Source organism: Schistocerca americana, chromosome 2 (assembly GCF_021461395.2).
Source record: "Schistocerca americana isolate TAMUIC-IGC-003095 chromosome 2, iqSchAmer2.1, whole genome shotgun sequence".
Taxonomy (NCBI): domain Eukaryota; kingdom Metazoa; phylum Arthropoda; class Insecta; order Orthoptera; family Acrididae; genus Schistocerca; species Schistocerca americana.
In genome coordinates, this window is record NC_060120.1 from 1104455167 (window position 1) to 1104481772 (window position 26606).

The 26606-nt window shown below is 44.3% G+C and overlaps 1 pseudogene; it reads right to left on the minus strand.

Annotated features, from left to right (window-relative positions):
- Window positions 1-5491: 5491 nt before the first annotated feature.
- On the minus strand, window positions 5492-5608 carry LOC124597478 (annotated as a pseudogene).
- Window positions 5609-26606: the final 20998 nt, after the last annotated feature.

The following is a 26606-nucleotide window of genomic DNA, read 5'->3' on the forward strand; positions in this document are numbered from 1 at the left end:
CCAGGCTTATCAAATCACCAGCGAGATGTGTACAGTTTTTAAATAAGTGGTAGTGTACATTACAAATCCTTATCTCGGCGTATCGAGGACCGTACAGTTTACTTCTTGAAGCGTTGCCCGATGTTAGGCGAACTGAGAGCGAAGGAAGTTGGGTTCTCCAGTGGAAGAGGATTATGCGCCCGCCCGCCTCCCCTGGCGCTGCGACTTTTCCTTCAGAGCTGAGCAGCGCCACGCCGTCTGGTAGTCAGTGCGCGTTTCCTCCTCCCTCCCTCCAAATAGGCCCTGCCTTCAATCTCCTCCGGGGAGCGGCAACGTATTGATTCCGAATACAGACTTCCCACGCTTGACGAGTCGCATGTGGCTATTCTCACAATAAAAAGGACTCCTCATGGGGTTACCATAACACAGCAAATACTTGATACACAGAAAATTGAACTGTAGCCTTTGTAACACGAGCTACAAAACTGCTGAGACTGAGTGACGAACACTGCCCAAGAAATTGGTGACAAATCTTTTCTTTTCCCCTTTAATTCTGCATCCAAACAACGCAAAAAAACTGACCAGTAAAGAATAGTTCCAGTTGGGTGTATCGGTTTGATTACACGTCAGTGATTCAGTGGCGGCGTAATCTGACAACGTTAGGGACACCTCAATACCAAATCCGATACATCACGTTGTATTGATACAATTGCCGGCCGGAGTGGCCGAGCGGCTCTAGGCGCTACAGTCTGGAACCGCACGACCGCTACGGTCGCAGGTTCGAATCCTGCCTCTGGCATGGATGTGTGTGATGTCCTTAGGTTAGTTAGGTTTAAGTAGTTCTAAGTTCTAGGGGACTGATGACCTCAGAAGTTAAGTCCCATAGTGCTCAGAGCAATTTTTATTTTTTCGACCATGTTGTGTCTAACTGAGACTGAGTGACGAACACTGCCCGAGAAACTGCTAACAAATCTTTTCTTTTCCCTTTTAATCCTGCATCCCAGCAACGCATCTGACTAATAAAGGATAATTTCATAACTGTACATATAAAATGAAACACCTAACGATACAAATCAAGAATGTTCCAGTTGGGTGTATTGGTTTGGTTACACGTAAATGATTCAGTAATGGCCTAATGTGACAACGTTGAGTGATATCCCAGTGCCAAATCCGATACATCACGTTGTACTGATACGAATACTTAATATTGACATTGTGTGTTTACGATGTGTGCTGTAACTTATACTGTTCATTTTGTCAATTGTAAATTAACAGTGTAATTTAACACGGTCTGTGCACCTCGTGAGAGAACAACTTGATTTTTCTTATCTTATGTCAAGACAATAAATTCTTTGAGTATTGACAGTATGTTTGTGTCAGATACTGTTTTTCACACACACTCGCTTCCTGACAATATCTCAGTATTTCCAAGGCCAGTTAGAAATAAACAAATACTAGTAGAAAAAAGGCAATTAGTTTGTTTTTCATAATTACAAAGGTGTCCATGGCTATGAGCTGTATGCTTATGTTATCTTTCAGTTGTTTTTTTTTCTTTTTTCACCAGTCTTCCAATTGGTTGCATGCAGCAAACCACGAATTCTTCATCTCAGAAGTGCACCTGCAGCCAAGATCCCCAATTATTTGTTGAACATGTTCCAGTCTCTATCTACTTTGCAGTTTTTACCTGTTACAGCTCCCTACCCTCTACGGTTCTTCGTTGTTGTCTTAACACGTGTTCTGTCACGCTGTCCCTTCTTATTATCAATATTTCCACAGGATTCTGGGAAGAATTTCCGTATTTCTTACCTCTGCACCTGATGTTCAACATCCTTCTATAGCAGCATAGCTCAAAAGCTTGAGTTGTCTTCTAGGCAGTTTTACACACAGTCGATGATTCACTTTTGTGCGGTGTGCCAAATATATAGTCTGAGAAATGTAAACCTCAAATCAAGGCTGATGTTTGATACTAGTAGAGTCCTTTTTGTGCCCTTGTTGCCTCTAACAGGTTTTTTTGTTATATCCTCAACCCTTCGCCTGTGATGCATAATTTAGCTTCCAAGGTAGAGCAGTTCTTTAATTTGGTCTGTTTTGCGGTCTCCAGTTTTGTTCTACGTTTAAAACTAATCTCATTTCTGCAACTTTTCATTACATTGGCTTTTCTTCGGTTTCTGCTCAGTTCAGGAGTATAACAGCATCATCAGCGAACCGTATCATTGATATCCTTACACTCTGAATTTTGCTCCACTGCTTGACCTTTCTTTTACTTCAGTCACTACTTCTTCGACGTACACATTGAACAGTAGGGGTGAAAGTCGGCATCCTTGTCCCATACCACTTTTACTGCGAGAACTACGTTCTTGGTTTTCCATTTTTCTTCCCCTCTTGATCCTTGCACCTTATATATACACGTCACACTCTGTAGCTAACTCCTATTTTCCTGAGAATGTAGATCTTGCACCCTTTTACGTTGTAAAACTATTCCTGAAGGTCGGCAAATGCTTTTAACACGTCAGCATTTCTCTGGAGTCTCGCTTCCATTATCAGCCAAAACCTCAGACCTGCTTCTTTGGCGTCTCTACCTCTCCGATAAACAAACTTGTCATCACCTAAAAGATCTTCATTTTCCTTTTTTCACTTTTCTGTATATATTTTTCGTCACCAGCTTGGGAGCATGAGTTGTTACACTGATTGTATAAGACTTATCGCTCTTATTTGCATTGTCTTCGGGTTTGTGTGGAAGATATTTTTCCAAAAATCTGATGTCATATCTCGACACTCATAGATTCTGCAGACCAGCTTGAAGAGTTGCCGTTTCTCCTAATGGTTTCAAAATTACCATCGAAATTTTATCAACCGCTTCCGCAGGTCTTGATTCCATGTTTTGCCGGCCGCGGTGGTCTCGCGGTTGTAGGCGCGCAGTCCGGAACCGTGCGACTGCTACGGTCGCAGGTTCGAATCCTGCCTCGGGCATGGATGTGTGTGATGTCCTTAGGTTAGTTAGGTTTAAGTAGTTCTAAGTTCTAGGGGACTAATGACCACAGCAGTTGAGTCCCATATTGCTCAGAGCCATTTTTTTTTATTCCATGTTTTCCAAAGTTATGTTCAAGTATACTACTGCATTTCCTATGTCTCCCAAGTCGAATTCCATTTCTTCTTCTATCAAGTCATTAATAAATATTCTCGATTATTATTTCACCATCTGTGGCCGTTCAGTCGAATCTATCGTTGCTGTTGCGCAGATACACAATCTAGTTAAAAGCGTCCAGACTTCTGTTAGAAGGCGTTTATAATATGCGCGCTCGCACTTGACCTATATGACAGACTGAACTCTACTGAGAACACTTTCGCTATGAAGTCTGAAGAAGAGTGGCAGCCCATTCCTACTCAAGAGCCGAAACCATAAAAAGGTAGTGACGGTGGTCGCTTGCTTCTGGAGCCAAGTCGACATTCTGACTCATCCCAAAAGTGTTCCATTGGGTCCAGGTTGGGAATCTGAAGAGGCCTGTCCATTTCATGACTTTATTGTTCACCAACAATTACCTCACAGGTGTTTCTTTATGACAGGTTGCACTGTCCTGCTGATACAATCACCGTCTCTCTACCGTTCCTCTACTGTACGCAGTACGCAGTGCTGTAAAATGTGTCCCGCATTTTGCGTTTTCTTAAGCGCTATAAGGGGACCACGTCCTCACCGCGAGACATACCCCTATACAGCAACATCATCTCCCGTGTACTTCGCTGACGGTACTGCACGTGACGTGCTGGTAACTTCCTCCACGCATTCTCCAAACCCAAACCCTTCCACAGCACTGCCACAGTGTACAGCGAGTTTCTTCACCACAATGAAGAATGCGCATCTATTTCGTAACGTTTACGACAGCTGTAATCGTCAATGACAATGTCTGTCCCTCTAGACATGCGTGAATTCATGCGTCACAGTGTTTGTCATCTAACAGATGATAAACATGAGATTTTAAAGTCGTTCTCCCTTCAAATTTCGACTTCAGTCATATCGCCAACACTTAGTCTGGGCCGCATTGAAGGGCTTGAAATATCCCTTACGGATTTGTTAGTCCAGTGACATCCGATGACTAGTCCACTTTCCAAGCCATTGAGACCTCCTCACCGACTCACTCTGCCGTCACTGCCCTCTTCTGACAACACAATACTCTGCGCCTCCTTTTACACTCTCCAGTCACATAAACGTCACCACCTATCAAAAGCCTGAATAACTGCCTCTTGAATCGGGGGCCGCAGCAAGACGTGCAGGAAGAGTGTCAGTGTGAACCTGGAAGATACCGACATGGATGTGAAGCCTCGCCGACCCAGTCCTGTGGCCAGCTGCGCCAGGTTCCTCGGTTGAGGATCCATAGCGCCAGCAACTCTTAACAACGTGCTCCAATCCTGAGTCTGTGACGTAAATACTTGGAGTTTGGTGCCTAGGGGAGCACGGTAAACTCATCCCGAAGCTCTTCCAACCAAGGATGTACACTGCGAGCTGTGTGACACGTTGCGTAGCCCTGATGGTGCACGCCATCATGCTGAAGAAAAACGAAGTCCATGTAGCGATGGACACGGTCCCATGGTTCGATGCATATTTATGTTGTTCCATTGGGCCTTCCAGAATGACTAGAGCATCGAGGAAATGTGCAAAATTGTTCTCCAAGCCATAATGCTGCCTCCTCCAGCTTGGGGCCTTCCGACGATAGCTGCAGGGTGTTTGTTTTCAGACGTTTCACGCCGTACATGCCGACGGCCGTCTGTCCAGTGCAGAATGAAATGTTATTTATCTGAAAAAGCCAATTGTCACCACTCAGTGAACGTCCGGATTTGGTACTGGCGCGCACATTCCAGCCTTCGTCGTTGATTAACAGAAGTCGGCGTAGGTGAATGTACCAGCCACCCGTAGCGAAGCCCCATATGCAACAACGTTCGCTGAACTGTTGAGGAGACACTGTGGGTTCATCTGGGCGGTCAGTTGCTCACCAGTTGAAAGTCACTTCGTCTGTACACATCTCCTCGTCTAGGTTGTCACACGCTGTTCTCCGTGCTCTTTACATCCCCGGTTCTTCACACGGATGTGGCCTGCCACTTCGTTCTTCGTCTTTCCGGCCCCGTTCGATCACGATGGAAGCGTCGGGGCACTAACTGCTGTGTCGTATGATGGTGCGTTGTTGGCATAATATCTCGTTCTGCATTCCTCCTTCCTCAAATGCAGCAAACAAATCATTCCTCTCTTCTGCTCTTTAAGTATTGGGCCTTTACCTGGTGCGACACCAATTTTCATGCTAAAAAAACAAAAAAGCACTCCGTCTTCAGGCCACAAGTGGCCCACCGGGACCATCCGACCGCCGTGTCAACCTCAGTTGAGGAAGCGGATAGGAGGGGCGTGTGGTGAGCACACCGCTCTCCCGGTCGTTATGATGGTTTTCTTTGACCGGAGCTGCTACTATTCGGTCGAGCCGCTCCTCAATTGGCATCACGAGGCTGAGGCTGAGTGCACCCCGAAAAATGGCAACAGCGCATGGCGCCTGGATGGTCACCCATCCAAGTGCCAGCCACGCCCGACAGCGCTTAGCTTCGGTGATCTCACGGGAACCGGTGTATCCACTGTGGCAAGGCCGTTGCCTAACCTTCAGCCTAGAGGATCATAATTTCTGACTTTGAAAACTGTCTGGCGCCGTGCTCTGTAGAGACATTCACTTCATTTTATACGCTTGCTTTCAGTTTTGTTTCTTACATTAAACACGTTTGATTTCTCCCTAGCGTCACTGTTTCTTAAGCTCTCAGATTTAGTACGCCCTTACACAGCTTTAAGAAATCTTATTTCAGCTAGCGGAATCTTACTTGCTTATCGTTGTTAAATGACGTACGACGTACTGTTTCTGCAGAATAGTGCGGGGACGTCTATTACATTTTAAAAATTAAATCGTTATTTTTATGTCTTCTTACGGAAGTATTTTTTGATTGTTTCGTTTTTTGTTTCAAATTTTGCTACTCCTTCGGTACGACTTTGTCTCACTCATACATCGCATCAGGCAATTAAGGGACTGACTAGTCCTGTTACTGCATTTTTCAACACTAGTTTTGTCCGAATGGTGTCCCTTCCTAAAAAGCCAGTTTTCTTTGTGAATGTAGTCATGTCTTAGGTTTCGCCTATTTTGTTTACGAGGTAAATCCTTTTTTGCAGGTAATTCTGTTTCTCTGCTAAACACTGTAACATCGCTTGCATTTACAACATAATTCAGTGTAGTCTCTTTATTATTTGTCTGTTCTAATACCCCCATGAGACTTGGCCTTGCATTCATACAATAAATCGTATGTGCTTATATATTCTCAAAATGTGTGTGTGTGTGTGTGTGTGTGTGTGTGTGTGTTCCACATCAACACCTAAATCACTCGACTCATTTCAGCCAAATTTGTTAAATCTGTACCTTAATGTCAGGCAAGAAACGCTATGTGGTAACATCCATCTCCCTGTCAAATGGGTTGGGGTGAGAAAGGGAGTAGCCCGGGACGTGCAATTTCACACACTGAGAATGAGTGCACTCAGAGACATGCAACGAACTTCATACATAATTACAAGTCTTTACGAAACCTTTTATCGCTGACAACCCCCGCAAAATGATGAGAATATTTTATTGCTTACTACTTTTCTGCTGTCCATGCAGCAAAGATATCGATGAGAAATGACGCTATAATTCACATTACTTCTTTTTCTACTAACTGTATTTGTGGTAAATTTTGGAGACAGTATACATATATAGCACTGAATTTAAATGCAAAGTTGTATAATTGTACGAAACGCATTCAGGAGCTATGACGTTATAAAAATTAGGTGCGTGAAAAACAGCCGCATCATGCATGATGTTTAAATTGGTTACTTCCTAGCTGGCAACTCCATTCGCAATAAATTTCGGAGACTATGAGACGCTACGGATTCTAAGACGCACCTTAATTGTTAAGTATTTTTTAAATAACTTTTTACCATTCTTAATTGTTAGATTGCAAAGTCAGACTAAAAGAAAATTGTTAGTTTATAAAACCGAACTGATATTTAAAATCCCTGAAAATCGTCATCTGAATCTTCTTCTTAGTCTTCTTCTTCGCCCGCAGCTCGTGGTCGTGCGGTAGCGTTCTCGCTTCCCGCGCCCGGGTTCCCGGGTTCGATTCCCGACGGGGTCAGGGATTTTCTCTGCCTCGTGATGACTGGGTGTTGTGTGATGTGCTTAGGTTAGTTAGGTTTACGTAGTTCTAAGTTCTAGGGGACTGCTGACCATAGATGTTAAGTCCCATAGTGCTCAGAGCCATTTGATCTTCTTCTGCGTCATTATCGTTGTTCTCTTCATACATAAGATAGGCTTCACTGCCGTAGAGAGCGTTACTTATTCCACGTTTCTTGAAAGATTTAACAATAATGTCTTCCCTCACTCCAGACCACGACTATTTTATCCACTGACGGTCTTGTTTGACTGTTCGCCGTTTTAAAGTTCCCTTCGACGTGCATTCTTGTTGGGTTTCATTCACCATCCAATTGTTCCATTCCTCTCATGCACACATTAAATGGTTTGTTTGTCGAGATATCACCAGGTTGCAATTGTGAAGTAAGTCCACAATTTTTCTTTCACAGAATCTTCAAATGACTACTAAACTGATCTGGGACAAGAACAGATCTCTTCTTCAATAAAGCACCTTTATTTCTCTCCCACACTCTGTTAATCCACAATTTCATACCACCCTGGTCTATCCAACTCTTGCCACGCACGTGAACAACACCTGACGGTAGTTCAGAAGGCTTTGGGATTGTTTTGGTGTAGTTTTCTTTCGATGTCGAGAGATATTTTGGTATTGGTGCTAAGTCCATGACGCTTCATAAATCTCTAGCACCAACAAACTCCTTCCTTAACGTCCGTGAAGTTCCGCTTTAGTGCTAGCTTACGAGATTGTACGGTATTTGAGTCATTTTTGTCTTAATTCCAATGGCATTTTGATGGTTTCCTTAAACCCATTTCAATACGTCATCATCTATTTTGGGCATTTTGCATTCAGTCCTCTACTTCCACATTTAGTCTTCTTTTTTTTAGTTCTTCTATTCTAGCCCGCGAATGGTTCTTTTCTGTTTTCTGTTGGTGGTCGGCAGAAATGCCGCACAACTGCTCCTCTTCCAAGTTCTTCTGCATATGCTATTACTTACAATTTATAGCCCGCATCGTATGAATACCTTTTATTTTTTTCTATTACGAAACTAGCTTCTAACAAAAATATTCTACGTTACCGTTAACAGAAATCACCTTTAGTTGAAGTTCACTGGCACTGTAGACTGCAGTGATGCATCATAAGCTAGACAGTGTTCTGGGTATGTGATGGCTGGGCGGGTGGCAGACAGTGTTAGGACGCTTGTGGATCCCGGCAAGTCACGTTCGTTACATCGGTGCGCTGCTGCTGCCACGTGAATCCAATGCTGCCAGGTAGAGATGGGTTCTCGGCCTCATCAAATATGTGGTCATTTTTAAGACAGGCGGGAATTTTAAATCAAACACTGGCCTTTTTATATTTATTACTAGTACAAGACGCACCTGAACATTGGGGATATTTTTCGAAGTAAAAGGTGCGTGTTATCGTGCGTAAAACTTGGTATGCTCTGAATGTACCTACAATGTTATATCACTGTTGTTCAGGAGTTATTATGTCGCAAAGAGAGAGATTAGAGAAAAATTACAGCATTTTGACGTCTAAATTTATTACTTCGTTGCTACTAACTCCATTCGCAACACATTTTGCAGACAGTATCCATATATGTCGTTCCATGCACCTACAAAATTATATGACTGTACGTCACGTTGCTCAGGAGATATGACGTCACAAACATTAAGCACAAAGCCGGATGGTGCGTGGCACGGGCGTGGAAGCACAGCTATAAATAGATACGTGGGAAAGCCGGGTTTCTCTGCTAGTATCCATATAAAGAGTGTATAATGAGCGATTAAAAAGTCATGGCTCCTAGGAAAAGGTCTACATGGGTGATTCTACAGTCTTGACGCGTAGGATGAAGTCAAGCTACGAGAACGTTCTTCAGTAGAAGAGATATGTTTCATAGTAGCGAAGATGAGAAAGTGCTCATAGCTCTTACGGTACGCACTTCAGAGCCCGTTTAGTGGACTTTTTCTCTTATTTTGGTACATAACACCATTTTTCAAAATATGGAAAGCAGTCCTATGGGCCAAGACTACTGAATAGCCAACGTGCACTTTGTCCTATGGGACATGACTTTTGAATCGTCCTGTCGTAAAAAACTGTGGGCAGAAGGCTACTCCGTTAGTGATGAAAGGCTCTTCATTTATGTCTGACGTGACTATTTTGCTTTAGACCGCTTCTTATTTTATGTTTGTTTTTGTGTTTTATGTTCATTAAATGGTGGATGTACCTGTCTTCTTCATCTACACGTGTTCTCTATTGATCTTATCGAAGACTTTATCCAAATCAGTTGATGATTAGTGGGTCTCTCGATTACATTCTTAATATTTTTGAATGTTTTGTAAAGGCCTCGTCGCTACTGCTGTGGAGACCGCTTTGCCACTGTTGTTACAGCAGGCAGAGTTTGTGATTTCGTGAAACGGCTTCTGGTGCAGTACACCGCTAAGACCATTTCTCCCTGCCACTATTAAACAACTATGCCCCAGTGTCAGTGTAACAGGATGGGAGAACGAAGGTTCTAGAACACTCCAACAAATTAGCAACAAAGTCACACAAAAGAGTTAAGAAGGCTTCCTTATCTTTGTGACTTGTCGAATAATGAAGTCTGCAACACTGCATGTAATCTAACACGAAAAAGACCCTCAATGGCTATGTGCAAATAAACGTAGGTAAAATTCACAGAACATAGCAAATGCAATTTAAAACAACTGTCTGTTTACTTCTAAGAGTTCAATAATCGACGTTCCCTGCCCAAGTCAGTCCTGGACGAAGATCAATAACCACGTGGGCGAGAACTGCTCTTCTAACTTCTGTCCGTTGCCGTCCAGTCATTCACGGATTTTACTCGGCCGGCAAGTGGCCGATCCGAAGTCGATATCTTCATCCGCAGCGCTGCCCGCGGCGCTGGTGAAACTCGCGCAAGTGGCGAGTCTCTATGGCACTGGGACCAGTTCGCATCTTTGAGCCTGTGGTGCTTTTGTCCTGGCTGTGTCTTGTTCGGAAGACACAGTAGAATGGCCCGTGCGTCTTTTGTCGATCTTCAACTACAGAAACCATTTTATTGTTTTCACTGATATTCCTTTTAATCTGCTGCTCAGGATCCTATCTACTTCTTGTATGCGGTATCCAGGAAGTTTCTGCCTCCACAATTCTGGCAGCTACGTTCCCTTTTTTAAACAGGGGTATAAATTCTGCTTTTTGCCACGTTCTGGGTAGCGGATGGAGTTAGTAATCTCAGATCGAGAGAAATCCCACCATATTTGATGAGTTCTTTGTTGACGCTTTCTATGCCTGTACGTTTCCTGTTTTCCAAGGTAAGCACCTCCGCGACCTCTCCTACTCCGTACCTTCTATAGTCCATGTCCCCATTTTCAGCCTCATCGTCTGCATACCAAAGCGACTTGTAGTATTCGACGCATTGTCGCTGTTCTGTTACTTTCCTCTACTGTTTCTCTGCTTTGTTCAGCATTTTCTTACAGGCTAGTGCGTGTCTTCCGTGAACGTCATCTTCTATTACATTTACAAACTCTTCCAAATATTCTTGGCATGCATCTTCTACGGCCTTTTTAGAAACTTTCTTCCTCTGCTCGCAAATCTAACTTTTTCATCTGCCTGGTTTGAAACCACCCAGCGTTGTGCTAGTTCCTACAGTGCACTCATGGTTGTGTTTCTTTATTTTTGTTACCAGTGGGGACTATATTGTAGTAATTTCATTCAAATCATCTCTCCAATGATTTGTTTTGTTCTGAAACTCCCTGGTTGTCATAGTGTGAAGCTAGTTTTTGTTCTTATGCTTCGGAAAGTAATTTCGTCACAAGCAGCTCAACTGAAATTCATGTGTTTCCAATGTGTCTAGACTGAGTATGTAGTGTAGAAATACAGATTCTGTGAATGGAGTGTTAGATTGTGTTATTTATAGGTTTCAACAGGAATCTGAAATTTTTTCTTTTTGGTAAAGCTCTGTCACATTTTACAAAGTATCTGTTAGTGGTAAAAATAAAGTATTATAAACAAACGAGTATCCAAGCAACTAACCGAAATCGATAATCTCAGATTTATTACGTTTTTGTTTCTTTTATGTCTGCGTGGCAAAGAGCATATTGTTTTACAACCATTAACAAACACAATAACAGCAAATTCAAGAGTTGTTAACTATCGCGTTACACTTTAACAAAGAGCTACACAACTTACAAACAATCCCGTGAGTGCGAGGCCGCAAGTTCAACCATTACTAAGGCTCATTTGCAGGTGTTGTGTTAACGATTACGGCAGGAAAATCGTTAGCTGCTAATGACTCACCATGTCCGTCAGATGGACGACAGAAAATGAATGCCCGGGAGGTGCAGAGATGAACCTTCTATGGGACATTTGTATTACACCGCACGAAAAGGAGATTGTCTACATTGAAGAAATGTTTCCATCGCGATCGAAGGCGAACTCCTCGAAAGTGCAGCACGTTCAGCTAAGTATCCACTCCAAAACAACGCATATAGAAACGTACTGGTGTAGTGGGGTGATGAGAACTAATTGAACGTGTTCATTGCCTACAGAAGCGAGCGTGTACGACACTACACATTCCACTGACTAATGTTGCATTGCCATTTCTTTCTCATTCTTGTTATGGATGCAGAGTGTGGGACCCAAACTAATTACTTTTGGAGTCGATTGATTGAGTATACAATAAAATGTCAGATGTATTCATCTCACAGTCTCTCTATAATTAACATCCTTAATAAAATGTAATGTCTGCATGTTAATATAAGAAAGACTAAGAGGGTAAAGCTACTAAGAATTGAATTGCTACGGCAAAAAATTATCAAAAAAAGATTTCCAACATCTAACATCCACAGTCAAAGACAATACGATGTAAGGCAAGAATCTTTATAAACAACAAATACAAAATACAAAATTGTATTATGATACAAGCACCTTGATTTATCCCTTTTATCGAACAACCATAGTCATGGCCCCATCGATTTTTCGATCCTGTCGAGAACCCTGTGGATGAACACCCTTTACATAAATGCAAAGATCTGTAATGAATACAAAATGGTGCAGCACGCCAGAGCCGCTGCCACTATCCTGCCCAGTAACTGAGCAGCAAAAAAGTGTGTTTTCCTTTTACAGTTGCAACATTACGTGTAGTTCATCGCTACAGACCGTAGCCCTATATACTTAGTACTTAGAAGCTGGTTTCATTAACCCGCAACAGGTACATGTTACACACTGTAAAACACATTACATCAGCTTAACAAATAATGTAAAGGCATACATAATAATATTAGTAGCGTCAGACTGCTACCAATACTACACACATCAAAAAAAGTTTCGCATCACCTTGGTACCGAGAGTTCCCAATGGTGTACAGAAAATTGGAATAGAGATCAACATGAACATCATTTCCACCCTTTTTTTTTGATCATGAGAACCACACGTTGTATGTTGTACCACCATACAGCGAGACCTTCAGAGGTGGTGGTCCTCTTTGCTGCACACACCGCCAACTCTAATTCTCAGTATCACGTCCTCTTGCATTCACGCATGCCTGTATTCGTCGTGGCATACTATCCACAAGCTCATCAACGCACTGTTGGTACAGATCGTCCCACAGCACAACGGCGATTAGTCGTAGATCCCTCAGGTGGTCGGTGGATCACGTCGTCCATAAACAGCCCTTTTCAATCTACCCTAGGCATGTTCGATGTCGTTATCCTGAAGGAAGTCATTCACAAGATGTGCACGATGGGTGCGCAAATTGTCGTCCATGAAGACGAATGCCTCGCGAATATACTGCCGACTGCCGGCCGGCGTGGCCGAGCGGTTCTAAGCGCTACAGTCTGCAGCCGCGTGACCGCTACGGTCGCAGGTTCGAATCCTGCCTCGGGCATGGATGTGTGTGATGTCCTTAGGTTAGTTAGGTTTAAGTAGTTCTAAGTTCTAGGGGACTGTTGAACTGAGCAGTTAAGTCCCATAGTGCTCAGAGCCATTTGAACCATATACTGCCGATATGGTTGCACTATCGGCCGGAGGTTGGCATTCACGTATCGTACAGCCGTTACGGCGCCTTTCGCGACCACCAGCGGCGTACGTCAGCCCGACATAATGCCACCCCAAGACATCAGGGAACCTCCACCTTGCTGCATTCGCTGGACAGTGTGTCTAAGGCGTTCAGCCTGACCGGGTTGCCTCCAAACATGTTTCCGATGATAGTCTGGTTGAAGGCATATGCGACACTCATCGGTGAAGAGAACGTGCTGCCAATCCTGAGCGGTCCATGTTGTTGGACCCTATCTGTACCGCGCTGCATGATGTTGTGGTTGCAAAGATGGTCCTCGCCATGGACGTCGGGAGTGAAGTTGCGCATCATGCAGCTCATTGCGCACAGTTGGAGCCGTAACACGACGTCCTGTGGCTGCACCAAAAGCATTGTTGAACATGGTGGCATTGCTGTCAGGGTTCCTCCGAGCCATAATCCATAGGTAGCTGTCATCCGCTGCAGTAGTAACCCTTGGGCGGCCTGAGAGAGGCATGTCATCGACAGTTCCTGTCTCTCTGTATCTGCTCCATGTCCGAACAACATCGCTTTGGTTCACTCCGAGAAGCCCGGACACTTCCCTTGTTGAGAGCCTCTCCTGGCACAAAGTAACAATGCGGACACGATCGACCGCGGTATTGACCCTCTAGGTACGGATGAACTACAGACAACACGAGCCGTGTACCTCCTTCCTGGTGGAATGACTGGAACTGATCGGCTGTCGTACCCCCTCCAATAGGCGCTGCCCGTGCATGGTTGTTTACATCTTTGGTCGGGTTTTATGACATTCGGAACAGTCAAATGGACTGTGTCTGTGATACGATATCCAGAGTCAACGTCTACAAGAGTTCTGGGAACCTGGGTGATGGAAAACGTTTTTTGATGTGTGTATTAGGGAAACACCAGCGTATTACTATGGTGCCTTGTAAGGACGCCTTTAGCGTTCCTTTTGAAACACCATTGACATACTGCGAAGGAGTGACGACTATAAAATCAAGCAGTCGGTATTTCACAAGAGAGAGACAGATACAACAGCAGTGAACAGTTCAAAGAGGCTTTTTCAGTAAACTCTCAGCAGAGACGCAGTACAGTCGTACCTTAATTCATACGTCGCCTTCACACGAGCCAACAACGTCGAAAAATACAGCTATCACGTTCCCGCTCAAGCACTGATACTTCTGCAATAACACTGTTTGATCAGGGCTCCAATCACACCACTTGGTCCTGGCCAAATCCGTCGGCCCTCCAGTTACGCTATGCCCGTCACATTTCCTGCCTGCCCCACTCCAGTCAACAACCACGTCTCTCGCCTCCGACCACCGCCCCACACAGCCTCACAGAGCTAGCGAGCCTCAACATAGGAAACAGCTCTTGATGCGACTACCGATAAGTGCAGACATCGTACATGTCGCGAAATTCCTTTGGTTCTTTTATGACGAAATGTCAACTTTGGCAACTGTTGTTGTACATAAAATGCAATGTTTTCTTTTTTTTTATCGTAGCCATTGCTCTGCTTTGTTTCATTACCACTAGCACAGTAGTACCGTTGTGAGTTACTCGTCGACTAAGCAGTTCAACTACGTACCGTATCCTGATGCTGTGCTCGCCAAGGAATACCACCAGTCGCGTCCCCTGTTCCCATTAGTAGCCAATATTGTGGTAGCAAGGTAGGCAATATGTGGTCCGTTGAATGCAGTAAACATCATTGGCTTTTTGTGACTCTGCACGCAATGGGTTCCTGCTATAGCGGTGCTGCGGTACTTTGATGCGAGGATTTCAATGCATACGAGGAATGCAGACATTTACTTTCAAACAAACAAATACTTGCTCGAAGAACTTTTGGGAATACAGACGAGTGACGCAGGACAACCGTCGATATTTCAACAGGAGCACACACTGCCATTTTCAAGGCAAAACCACAGTAAGTAAGCGCTGTGCAAGAGAATTGCCGGCCGGAGTGGCCGAGCGGTTCTAGGCGCTACAGTGTGGAGCCGCGCGACCGCTACGGTCGCAGGTTCGAATCCTGCCTCGGACATGGATGTGTGTGATGTCCTTAGGTTAGTTAGATTTAAGTAGTTCTAAGTTCTAGGGGACTGGTGACCCCAGCAGTTAAGTCCCATAGTGCTCAGAGCCATTTGAACCATTTTTCCAAGGGAATTTAAAACATCGGTTTACAGAGAAACTGTGGAAAGATAACACGCTCTCACACTGTAAATGTGGTGTCACCGCCAGACACCACACTTGCTAGGTGGTAGCCTTTAAATCGGCCGCGGTCCATTAGTATACGTCGGACCCGCGTGTCGCCACTGTCAGTGATTGCAGACCGAGCGCCGCCACACGGCAGGTCTAGAGAGACGTACTAGCACTCGCCCCAGTTGTACAGCCGACTTTGGTAGCGATGGTTCACTGACAAATTACGCTCTCATTTGCCGAGACGATAGTTAGCATAGCCTTCAGCTACGTCATTTGCTACGACCTAGCAATGCGCCATTATCATTTGTTATTTATCTTGTGATGCATGTACCGTCAGACCGATGTTCACCAATTATGGATTAAAGTTAAGTATTCCAACAGCTACGTACTTTATTTGCTAGACTCAAATCCTTTAACTGTTCCAGGCCTCACGCCAGCCTGCGTGAGCTTAAACGCGTGCCTTTCGGCTTCACCTCCTAGTGGCTTGGCTGTCTTTCCAAGTCACAACAGTAAACACTAGCGCCATCACAGACCAAAGACGATCGACGTCAGAAGTTCTCGATAGTGTAATTAATAATGGGGGGAGGGGGGTAGCGTTAACTCTGTTCCTCTGTTTCTTGACAATGGAGAGAGCAGGGTTCCCTGCCGAATTTATTTCTTAGGTTACTTGCTAATTTAATTTCAACGTCTTCTTTCTAACACTGTTCTAACAGCTCGAAGTGCATGCCATAATCTCCGTGTTGTGACACTGATAGGATGACTGGTGCCAAGACAGTGTTAAGGAATGACAGCTTTGCTCGGTCGTTGTAAACGTGTGCAGTGCTTAAGCCCGGTACACCGGTAGTCCACAGTCCTGCAAGTCTGACCAATATATGACATGCCACAGCTACAAGGAATACGGTTAGACTCCGGGCTTACTCGAAGATTTTTTCCAGAACCTGAAAGGTGACTGTCCGAAAACATACTTCCCGTTATATTTCCGCAGTGTACGACCAATGCGAAATGCCCCCTGTGTAAGGCAAAATGGCCTTAGATGCTGGTGTCACCTCAGTGTTACCAGCACCCACCCGGTGCGCAGTTAGTTGATAGCGCAACGGACATCCGATCTGTTTTTCACTGTAACCATTCTGACGAAAGGTGGCTTAGACATGGGCTAACTCAGCGGACAAACTCTCAGGGTCTCAGATGACGTCGGCCCCGTGAACCGAGGTACGAACTCCCCCTTCACGTTGAGCCGGATGGTGACGACTGTCAGCCTGCAGATACAAGTCAGTGTGAGTAGACTTCCTATAGAAAGAAATATTCGGGTGGATTGAATTCAAGTGTTCTTAAAAGCCATTCAAATTCTCACTGCCATGAGGTCAGGCATCAGATGTGTCGCTCATTTGTTTGAAAAAACGCACAAGTTTTAAATCGACCAACTCTAAGGCACGTTCCTCGATGTCTTCCATAAGCACTGTACTCCTGTCTAAATACCAGTTGTTGTAGATGACGCCACCCGGCAGCATTTCCGCAAGTTATGGGAACGTTTTACGTATTTTTTGTGAAATCCAAGATGGCTTGATGTTTAAGACCTTTATTCCAATTACTAGTTCCGAATTGTGCTGTCATGTTTAAAAGTATGTTCAAATGTGTGTAACATCTTATGGGACTTTAACTGTTAAGGTCATCAGTCCCTAAGCTTACACACTACTTAACCTAAATTATCCTAAGGACAAACACACACACCCATGCCCGAAGGAGGACTCGAACCTCCACCGGGACCAGGCGCACAGTCCATGACTGCAGCGCCTTAGACAGTTTTTTTCTTTTTTTTTTTTTTTGTTGATCACTGTGTTTGGTCGTTGCGGACGTCACAATGACATCCGTTCAAGTTCGTTTGTTGATCCTGCCACTCAGTTTTTTTTTTTTATTACAGAGGCCAATCGGCTCTCTGACCGACCGAACACGCTGAGTTACCGTGCCGGCTAGACCGCTATGCTAATCCCGCGCGGCCATGTTTAAAGTGGCATTATATTTTTCATAGATGCATGTTCATGTACATGTTTCGTCGACATTTTGAGAACAAAGTAAGTGCATTAAAATCAAGCGATCTTGACTCTCACACTACACATGTAAACAGAGATCGAAGCAACGACATGTGTAAGTTATACATCTGAACACTGTATACGCCGGGAGAAACTGAGGTCTCCCAAACAAATAATTGCATAACTTTCTTTTCTCGAGGTCACAGTTAAAATTTTATGAATACCTGTAACTTATTTTTCTTTCTTGCAGCTGTGCCCATCATTTTGTAAAGCGCCTGTGACTGCAGGAACGAGCACGTAAAAACAAGTACTCGCGGAGACCGCAAGTTGGTCATCATCATTTAAATTCGTATTGCAACTTCTCCTCGGCAAATAGGCGCATTCGCAGCGAGAGAGCTTGTATTGCGAGAAAGGTCTGCCACCGCTGGCGAATCTTAAACGACTGCTGCGTTCCCAGAGTGTTGGATCTGACGCTGGGGAAACGCCCTACCACCCCACCCCCCCACCCCCTTCCCCCTCACAGTAATGCGAGCGCCGGTGCGCGGCTGCCTTGTTTTGGAATGATAAGCGAATGTGCTGCGTCTCAGCGCCCGCGGCGATAAGCGCTCCATTTGCTGCAGAGGCAGCGTGCGCGGGCACAGTGGTTCTGCTGCGCAGATCCCGACTCGCAGATACGGACAAACTCTCTCTCTCTCTCTCTCTCTCTCTCTCCCTCTGCGAAGGAAAGGTAGGTAGCGCCCGCCTGTCTCCACCGACAAAGCAATCGGCTGCGGCGAGCTCCGAGCAACGCAAGCCGTGGGGCGTGCACAGTGGAGCGCTAGTTTGCAGAACGTGCGCCAATTAACAAAGCAGACCCACAGCGTGCTGGAGGTTGCAACCTCATCTGAGAAATCATCCAGTTCGGGAGTTTTAAGCGCCGTGACTTGAGAGGTCCACCGAGATATCGTCACTGCTTTTCGTAGACGTAGTGTGTGAGTGGAATTCCAGTCTGTAGCATATCTTCGAGAAGGTGTTGTACTGTGCTGGTGCGAATATACACAGACGGCAAGTTAACTGTTGTCTTTCAGCTTCTTAAAACAACTTTAAAATGGTTCATGGCCATTTTTGCACAACACTATTTATTTATTTATTTACACGTCAAGTTCGGTAGGATCAAATTGAGGAGAAAATCTCCAAGGTCATGGAACGTGTCAGTACATAAACTTACAAAATAAAAGTAATAACAGATAAAAATAATTTGTCATGAACCCGAAAAAAAGTCAGCCCATAAGTTTAAGTAAACGCTATCAGCAATACAATAAGAATCAGCTTAATTTTTCAAGGAACTCCTCAACAGAATAGAAGGAGTGACCCATGAGGAAACTCTTCAGTTTCGATTTCAAAGCACGTAGATTGCTGCTAAGATTTTTGAATTCGAGTGGCAGCTTATTGAAAATGGATGCAGCAGTATACTGCACACCTTTTTGCACAAGAGTTAAGGTAGTCCGATCCAAATGAAGGTTTGATTTCTGCCGAGTATTAACCGAGTGAAAGCTGCTTATTCTTGGAAATAAACTAATATTGATAACAAGAAACGACAATAAGGAATATACATATTGAGAGGCCAATGTCAAAATACCCAGACTCGTGAACAGTGGTCGACAAGACGTTCGTGAACTCACACCACTTATTGCCCGAACCGCCCGTTTCTGAGCCAAAAATATCCTTCTAGAATGGGAAGAGATTCCTCAAAACATAATACCATACGACATAAGTGAATGAAAATAAGCAAACAAAGACTAATTTACGTGTCGAAGTATCACTCACTTTTGATACCGTTCGAATAGTGAAAATGGCAGTATTAAGTCTTTGAACCAGATCCTGAACGTGGGCTTTCCACGACCTCTTACTATCTATCTGAACACCTAGAAATTTGAACTGTTCAGTTTCACTAATCATATGCCCGTTCTGTTAGATTAAAACGTCAGGTTTTGTTGAATTGTGTGTTAGAAACTGTAAAAACTGAGTGTTACCGTGATTTAACGTTAGTTTATTTTCTACAAGCCAATAACTGAGGTCATGTACTGCACTACTTGAAACCGAGTCAATGTTGCACACAACATCCTTTACTACCAAGCATCAGCAAACAGAAATATTTTAGAGTTAACCATATACTAGAGGGCATATCATTTATATAAATAAGGAAATAAGGAACAGGAGCGCCCCAACACTGACCACTGGGGCACCCCCCCCCCCCCACCACCACTTGACAGTACCCCACTCAGATCCCATATCACAACCGTTACCAACATTGTGAATAATGACCTTTTGCTGCCTGTTGCTAAAGTAAGACGTGAACCAATTGTGAGCTACTCCCCTAATTGCGTAATTGTCCAACTTCTGGAGCAATATTGTGAGATCAACAGTCAAATGCCTTTGTTAAATCAAAAAATACGCCAAGCGTTCGAAACTTTTTGTTTAGCCCATCCAGTACCTCACAGAGAAAAGAGAATATAGAATTTTCAGTTGTCAAACGACTTCTAAAGCTTTTTAGTGTTAAAATTTGTTCATCGTGGTCTTAAGGCCATTCACCCTTTTACTAGCAGATTGCCCATCTAGTAATGAAGAATGAATAACAATATTGTCTATGACCGTGCTACTGTTCCCCTGCACCCTAGTTGGAAAATACACAGTTTGCATCAGATCATATGAATTTAGGAGATCTACCAACATCCTTGTTCTTGCACAATCATATACAAAATTAATATTGAAGTCACCACATATAACTACTTTCTGGTACTTCCTACAAAGTGAATCAAGAACCCTCTCTAGCTTAAACAAAAATGCTCTGAATTCGGAGTTAGGGGACCTATAAACAACAGCAATTAGAAGTTTAGTGTCACTAAATTCAACTAATGCTGCACAACTTTCAAATATCTGTTCAGTGCAGTGTCGTGATACGTCTATGGATTCAAATGAAATTTTTTTTTTTTTACTTACAGAGCCACTCCCCCACCCCGCAAGGAACTCCTTGAGAAACAGCCAGCTAATCTGTAGCCTGGTAAAGGAAGCCTCTGAATTATCAAATTATTTAAGTGGTGCTCTGATATACCAATAACACCACCTGACTCGGAGGGTTTTAGAGACACAGATAAACTTCCGTAAACGCTAAGGAGGTTTCATGGGAGCCGTTTCTGTAGGTAACCGATGCATTAAACTTTTGGCAGTGACATTTTTTGCAGTTTGCAAGATCTGTATCTAGGCATAGAAGAAAATGAAAATGAAAAAAAGGAATCGACGACGAAATTTTGTTGGAAACCGTTGCAATTGCGGCTAACGGCGGAAACTGCATCCAGAACAAACTTCTGTGGAAGTACTCGCCGAGGAGCTCAAAATATTGCGTAACATACAGGATAGTGTGACGTGACACAAAGAGCGTGTATTACTCATAGAAAATTAGCCTTTAAATGGCACAGTAAGACATGTAAAAACCAACACTGGTCATAAAAGTAAACTCACGTAGTTCCAAGTTCACACAAAAAGTATTTTAATATGATCAAAATATGAATGTTCATACTTTCTTTTCATATAGGCCATATAGTATTCAGGTAATGTGGTTACGTGACAGCCACACCTTAATAAAAGACTGAACCGTCTTGGCTTGGCATCGACTGATAAAGTTGTTGAGCCGGCCGTTGTGGCCGAGCGGTTCTAGGAGCTTCAGTCTGGAACTGCGAGACTGCTACGGTCGTAGGTTCGAATCCTACCTCGGGCATGGATGTGTGTGATGTTCTTAGGTTAGTTACGTTTAAGTAGTTCTAAGTTCTAGGGGACTGATGGCCTCAGATGTAAAGTCCCATAGTGCTCAGAGCCATTTTGAAGCAGGTCGCTCCAAGCAGCTCGTGGTTATGACGATCTAATGCGGAAACTGGACAGAATTTGGCACGGTATCCTTCAGGATGACATCCAACAACTGTGTCATTCAATGCCAAATCGAATAACTGCGCCGCGCGGGATTAACCGAGCGGTCTCAGGCGCTGCAGTCACGGACTGTGCTGTTGGTCACGGCGGAGGTTCGAGTCCTCCCTTGGGCATGGATGTGTGTGTGTTTGTCCTTTCGGATAATTTAGGTTAAGTAGTGTGTAAGCTTAGGGACTGATGATCTTTGCAGATAAGTCCCATAACATTTCACACACACAAATAACTGCTTGCATACGGGCCAGGGGTGGACCAGCGCTTTGATGACTGTCAATTTGTGAATCCCTTTCTCTCGAATAAATTCTCAAGTTTTTCGTTAACTGTAATAATTTGTCTATCTGTACAAGCCCATCACATTTACCCATCTCATTTGGATAATCCCTTCCTTTCTTTGTCTTACAGTGTATGTTGCAAAATGCACAAGGATACAGGTTGCTGCGTCGTTCTTCCTTATCAGTTTCTTGAGTCACTCCGGTCCTTTCATTTCATTATATATATATATATATATATATATATATATATATATATATATATATATATATATATATTTATTTATTTATTTATTTGCAGGGGTTTCTTGTCAATCACAAAACTGAACTCGCATTCGGGAGGTCGACGGTTCAAATTCCCGTCCGGCATCCATACCTACGATTTCCGTGGTTTCTCGAATTACTTGAAGCAAATGCGAGGATGGTTGCTGTGAAAAGGGCACTGCCATTTTCACTCTCGATTCTTCCCTCATCCTAGCTTTTATTCTGTCTCTAACGACCTCACTTCGGCGGAACCTTACACTCCTTTCTTCCATCCCTCTAGCGATGTTAGTCGATTTCTGACGGAGGAAATTCCACGTACCACCTGTATGTCCTCAAGAAAATCTGTATCAACATTTCTACATATAATACAGTCGTCGGTCTGACAGCGTTCTATTTTGTGGAGTTTCTCATTAGTTTGGAATTTCTCATTGACAATGATGCACCGTTAGATTTCACGGCCGACGTGAGCCGAACGTTATGTTCGTTTCTCGGACGATGTTGCAAGACACAGTGAGACTAATCATATTTTTGTCTCTAATGAGCTAGAACAGCGCACTGACCCACCCCAAAGAGACAGAGACAGAGGGACAGAGCACGCAAATTCACATTCTCAGCAATACAAACGTGAACAGAGAATATTGAAAATTTCACGGCAAAAGTTGAAAAAGCCCTGAAAAATGGAAATGTAAGTGGCAGCAAATGAAAACAAGACAGATGGAAAAAACTAAGCAAACTGTATATTATTTCAAAATTAATCTCCGTACCTATTAGTCCATGTATCCCATTCTGTGACAAGACGGTCGATGCCTTGATGGAAAAATGTTTGCTTTTGCTTAGGGTAATATGAAGCTAATCGATTGCCACGACTCTTTCTTCGCGGCTCCAAAAATATGTAAATCCCATGAGGAGAAGTTGGGACCCTATGGAGGATGTGTAAGGGTTCCCAGGTTAACTTCTACAGCATAGTCGGAACGATCTCGGCAGCACGTGATCGGGGAATTATCCTGCAACAAGATGATGAAGTTTCGATCATAGTGCAGACGATTCGCAGAGAAGACTTTACTCATCCTCCATAGAGTCCCCACATCTCTCCATGCGGTTTCCAGAATCCTTAAGAAAGACAGTCGTGGCCGTCGAATTGCTTCGGATGAAGAGGATCACGCCTGGGTACAATCATGGCTCCGTTTCTTGACTCATCAGTCTTCTGACTGGTTTGGCGCGGCCCGCCACGATTTCTTCTCCTATGCCAACTTATTAATCTCAGAGTAGCCTCAGCTATCTGGTGGATGTATTCCAACCTCTATCGTCCTCTACAGCTCCATCTAGTACAATGGTAGTTATTCCCTTATATCTTAACAAATGTCCTATCATCCTGTCCCTTCTCTTTGTCAGTGTTTTCCACATATTCCTTTCCTCTCCGATTCTTCGGAGAACCTGGTCTTTCTTTACGTTATCAGTCAATCTAATTTTCAGCATTCGTCTGTAGCACCACATCTCAAATGCTTCGATTCTTTTCTGTTCTGGTTTTCCCACAGTCCATGTTTCACTAACATACAATGCTGTCCTCCAGACGTACATTCTCAGAAATTTATTCCTCATAAAAAGGCCGATATTTGATCTTAGTAGACTTCTCTTGGCCAGGAATGCCGTTTTTGCCGTTGATAGTCTGCTTTTAATGTCCTCCTTGCTCCGTCCGTCACTGGTTATTTTACTGCCTAGGTAGCAGAAGTTCTTAACTTCATCTACTTCGTGACCATCAATCCAGATGTTAAGTTTCCCTCTGTTCTCATTTCTTCTACTTTTCATTGCTTTCGTCTTTCTTCTATTTTCTCTCATTCTATATTCTGTACTCAATAGATTGTTCATTCAATTTAGCAGATCATGTCATACTTCTTCACTTTCACTCTGGATAGCAATGTCATCAGCGAATCGTATCACTGATAATCTTTCACCTTGAATTTTAATTCCACTCTTGAACTTTTCTTTTATTTCCATCATTGCTTTTTCGATGTACAGGCTGAAAAGTAGGAGCGAAGGATGGCGGTGTTGGTTTGCTCTCGTTTCTGATAAGAGCAACCCTATCACTGAACTGTTCAGATTAACACGCTCTCTGTCCTACCTTCCTATTCATAACGAATCCTACTCCCGTTATACCATCTTCTGCTACCGTCGATATCGCACTATATTCATCTGACAAGAAACCCTTGTCTTCTATCCACTTCACTTCACTGACCCCTATTATGTCTAGATTGAGCGTTTGCAATTTGCTTTTCAATTATTCTAGCTTCCCTATCACGTTCAAGCTTCCGACACTCCACGCCCCAACTCGTAGAATGATATTCTTTCGTTAATTATATATGCTTTTCCTGATGGTCACTTGCCCCTTGACAGTCCTCTCCCGGACATCCTAATAGGGGACCATTTCGGAATATTTTGCCATTGGAGAGATCATCATGATACTTTTTCAATTACAGGCCACATGTCTTTTTGATACACGTTATGTGTCTTGAACGCAGTGGTTTCCGTTGAGTTCTGCATCCTCTTGCCGTTGATCATTGCTGATTCCTGCGCCTTTACGGGTGGTTCCCCACCCCAGGGACAAGAGAGTGCCCTGAAACTTTGTCCGTTCCTCCCCCCCTTTGAGAAGCCCGTTGGCAGAATGAGGGTGACTTCTTTTACCGCAAGTCATATGCCGCCGATGCTGATTATTGGCTCTGTAGGCAACTTCAAATATTTTTCCATGAAGGCATTGGTCGTCTGGTCTCACGGTGGCAGTAATGTATCGATAGTCAAGGCGATTACTTTTGAAATAATAAACAATTTACTTCTTAGTGATCCGTTCCTCAATCGGAACCGAATGAGGTGGCGCAGTGGTTAGCACACTGGACTCGCATTCGGAAGGACGACGGTTCAATACCGCGTCCGGCCATCCTGATTTAGGTTTTCCGTGATTTCCCTAAATCGGTTCGGGCAAATGCCGGGATGGTTCCTTTGAAAGGGCACGGCCAATTTCCTTCCCCATCCTTCCCTCACCCGAGCTTGCGCTCCGTCTCTAATGACCTCGTTGTCGATGGGACGGTAAACACTAATCTCCTCCTCCCCCTCAATCGGAACCCTTACAGGATCACGTCGTTGTTCATTTGTTCGCCTGTCTCCGTCCGACTTTTCAAAACCCTTTTTCTAAGGGCGGGTAGACAAGTTGGAATTTACATCTTTTATTAAGGTCTATGGTCCCTTCGCGATGTAAAACAATGGAGCTTCTAAGTTGGTTGGTTGCAAGTTCCTATGGAACCAAATTGCTGAAATCATCGGTATTGTAACTGCGACCGGGACGGTTGCGGGGTTCAAGAGATGGAAAGCGGAGAGGCCCGCGAACAACAACACAACGGTAGAAGACGGACACGACCAACGAAGGACAGAACGGACAACAACAACAAGATGGAACAACGGAGTCACAAGGAAATCTAACAAACACGTGCACTCGTACACAGAACAAGAAAGCAAGTGAGCGGTCTAACGCGAGGCGATGTGTCAACAGACGTACACGTGATTAGACTGGCTGGCTGCTGCTGCTCACATCTTTTACTTTCCCCTCTTTGGGGAAGTGTGTGTGGGGGAGTTTGTAGCCTTTCGGCTTTTACTCCCCTGTGAACGTGTGTGTGTGATTTTTTTTTTTCTATAGTTTTTTGGTGTCTGTGACTTGTGATGTTTGTTGTGAATGAGTCTAGTACTTGCCTGAGGTAGGCGAGAAGATTGGTGTTATATGGGAAGGAACTGGATTAGGGATTGGGTTTTGGGATTTTCTCTTCGACTTAGTCGTCGAAGATCGTCATAGGGCGCTTATGCTTGTCGCGGGACATGTCGTACCGACCTAGGGAGTGGATGAGCGCGTTTTCGGATCTGGAAGAACCCTCATAGAAGGACCTTGCCAGATCCTGGAAACGCTCTCTCAGGAGTGGGATTTCGGCTGCGGCGTGCAAGTCGTCTGTGGGGAATCCAAGAGGTAGGTGCAGTGCCCTTCTGAGGGCGCGGTTCTGCAGCCTCTGGAGTTTGTCCAGGTGCTGCTTTGCCGCGTATCCCCAGACAGGGCACGCATACTCCATTACTGGCCGGATCAGGGCCTGGTAGACATTTACTGCTACTGGGAAGGGAAGGGAGCTGTTTGTGTTCAGGATAGGGTATAGAATGGACATTCTGGCGCAGACCTTCCTGTGGACCTCGTCTATGTGGGGTTTCCACGTAAGACGAGAGTCCAAGGTTACGCCAAGGTACTTGGCGGTTCTGCGCCAGGGGAGTTGGATTCCATTTAGGTGAAGGTGGAGGGGGGGACGTTGAGGAGGTTCGCGCCTTCCGAGCCTGCGGGTAATCAGCATTGCCTGCGTCTTCTCGGAGTTGATCGTGATGCGCCAGCGACGGGCCCAAGTTTCTGTGTCATCTAAAACCTTTTGTAGCCTACGGATGACCAGGTCCTTGTTCGCATTTCTCGTGTAGAAGGCTGTGTCGTCAGCGTACTGCGCAGTGTGCACCAGGGGGGCCGTCGGAGTATCCGCAGTGTACAAACTGTACAATACGGGCCCCAGGACCGATCCCTGTGGCACCCCGGCACGAATACGCCTTCTGGTGGAGGTGGCAGTTTCTACTTTGACGGAGAAAGTCCTGTTCGTGAGATAGCTCTTAATGAGCTGAACT